This window comes from Solanum lycopersicum, chromosome 8, assembly GCF_036512215.1.
Source record: "Solanum lycopersicum chromosome 8, SLM_r2.1".
Taxonomy (NCBI): Eukaryota; Viridiplantae; Streptophyta; class Magnoliopsida; order Solanales; family Solanaceae; genus Solanum; species Solanum lycopersicum.
In genome coordinates, this window is record NC_090807.1 from 21,228,739 (window position 1) to 21,231,798 (window position 3,060).

Genomic DNA, 3,060 nt, shown 5'->3' on the forward strand with positions numbered 1-3,060 from the left:
TTCACCTCAACCACTAAACATTACTTGTAGTTATAATGTACCATGAAACCACAAATCACAGAATCTTGTAACCTTATACAAACTACAAGACCTATGAACATATTTCACTAGGTATTTCTTGGATTCATGTATGTGTGAAACACTATCAATTGTAATACAACTTAGAGGATCCACAAGAAAATTTTCCTTCCCGAGGTGATAGAGGACACTCATATCATAACCATTCAATAATTCTAACCACCTTCTTTGTTAGAGATTAAACTCTTTGAGGTAAACAAATATTAAAGGCTCTTGAGGTCAGCAAAGACATTAACTTGAACACCATATAAGTAATGACTCCATAATTTCAAGGTAAAAACCTTGGCCTCTAACTTAAGATCAAGAGTTGGATAGTTTCTCTCATGCACCTTAAGTTTCCTAGAAGCATAGGATATGACATTTCCATGTTTTATAACCACACAACCTAAACCTACACGGGATGCATTACAATCTAAAACAAACCCGATTGTACCCTATGGTAAAGTCATCACACGAGCGAAAGTAAGCCTATCTTTCAATATTTGGAAGTTTCTCTCCAATGCCTCCGACCACTCAAATTTCATACACCGATGGGTCAAAGTAGTCAAGGGGGATGCATTGGATGCGAAACTCTCCACGAACCTCCTTTACTATCCCACTAAGCCTAAGAAAATTCTTGTTAAGCCTCATATTTTTATACGTACTACGCGTCATGATGTAGTAGATGTATGTCCGGGGAATAAGATTTTATTTTAAGTTCCAAGTGATTAAATAAATATTAGGCAAGGATGTTAATTCAAATGTGATATTAAATATGATTTGGCTAATGTAAGTGCCATTAACTTCAAGTGTTGGATTAATTAGTGGCTGATAAGGATTAATTTAATCCTGTGGGACCTACCACTCAAGGCGAAAATAAAAGGAATGAGATTGGGAGCTGGCCTTAGTGGGACACGTGTAGAGGGGGGCTGCCTCCACTCCATACTATAAATGAGGTGGTGAAATCCACTCCATACTATATATAAGGTGGTGAAATGCATTGCAGCATATCATCTTCTTCACCACTTTACTTAGGCAGTCATGGAAATGGAGAAAACCAATGCTGTAACTCTTGGCCAGCAGCTGCAAATAATTTGGTTAGTAATCACTTTGCTTGGTGTGTTAATTCTTTAGAATACCTTTGTTAAATATGCATTAATATTAAGAAGGGGTGTGACTAGTAGCTTAGGAAGTCTTTTTAGTTATTGAATGTGCTAACTATGAACGGAAACCATAATCGGATTATTAGTGGTGTCATGTTAGTGTTTTGGCTGTTTTGATTAAAGCAAACTGCGGGAAATTCTTTTTTGACGTCATGAATATGTTAATGTGATTATGGGTATATACTCCAAAGGATGGATACGATAAGGTAGATGTGTTGCAAATTATAAAATGAGTTATCGCTTGGTGTGTCGTTGCTTCGATGCTATGGTTGCCGAGACGAAACTTTTGGGGGGGGGTTGTTTAATATGATTCGTTGGATTATATGTGTTATTTTTATTTCTGTGGATAATTTGGGTTGTTGTCGGATTGCGATGTTTATCTAATTGCGGCACGATTATTGCTTGTTATAGATTAATAGCTTGAGTAGTAAATATTTGACGTGCGGCTCGACTATACGGTATGTAACGCTTTCCATTCTTTCTTTGTTTGGAATGACCTTTAAAAAAATGAGCAAATAATGGACAGGTGTGATACTTACCTCTAGAGCGTCTAGGTGATGTATATTCTTGCTACCACCACTATTCTTCTATATATCGGCAATGTCTAAGGCTATGATTATTTCTCATATCTATGGTAGTGCTTCCTAGATTCATTGAGATTTTACATTACCATATCGTATTAAAGGTTCATAATCTTGATAAAACATTAATCTTTGGTATTACTCCTTGCTGGTTCACGTTGATTGTTCTATTAAGTTATAAGAAATGATTTTAATTGCATATGGTTGCTCATAATATTCTATTCGTGCATAGAGTTATTTATCATTTCACGGAATCTCGGGCCGGGTAATGTTCGTGCGGCGTTTGTTGCATATGTCATCGAGTCCCTTACTAGAGAGTCGGGTATATATATTATATATATGATCGGTGATGAGGATGGTTATGATTATGATGATGATTATGGAGATGATGTCATGATTATTTAACTGAGTCCCTCACTAGAGGGCCGGGTACCTGTGATGTATATATATGATGATTCTTTTGCCAAGTCCCTTACTACGGAAACTGGGCACCTTATACGTTAAAGATATGCATTTTTTCACTTAAAAGGTACACGTGTAGCGATATCTTGTTTTGACTTATCAGGTTGGTATCTTGTCATCTTTACCTTATGCTTTACATACTTAGTTCGTTGTACGTACTGACCCGCTTTCCTCGGGGGCTGCGTTTCATGCCCGGAGGTGTAGATGCACAGTTCGGTAATCCTCCCACCTAGGATATCTACTCTGTAGATTTGGAGAACTCCATTGTTTTGGAGCCCAGTCGTTTTGGTACATATCTTTTTGTGTAGTCTTGTGCTTGTCTATGGCTATGGCGTGGACCTATCCCGTCGAGTTTCACTATTGTACTGTTAGAGGTTTGTGGACATTACGTGGGTTGTATATATATGTTTTGGATTATTGTTTGGACATGGCTTGTTTGGGATGTCCGCAGTACAGGGGCAGCCTGGTCGGCTGCATACATCATTGTGTTTTGTGTAGTGGCAGACTTATCGGCTTAGGCATGCTATTATGCTTTGGATAGTGGCGACCTTGTCAGCTCACGTATGTTGTTACGATTGAATGGTTATGAATCCTTACGAGACAGGTCCTCTTTATATATATGACGTTGGGGTTGTCTTGATTTACTTAAATTTCATATTGTCTTAGATTAAGTTGGTTATACTTAGCAGGTTTGTATGTGAGTGTCCAAATTGGGCACTAGTCACGGCAGGTAGGGTTGGGTGGTGACAATGAGTGGTATCTGAGCGGTTCTTACTCGGAAGTATCTACAGACCGTG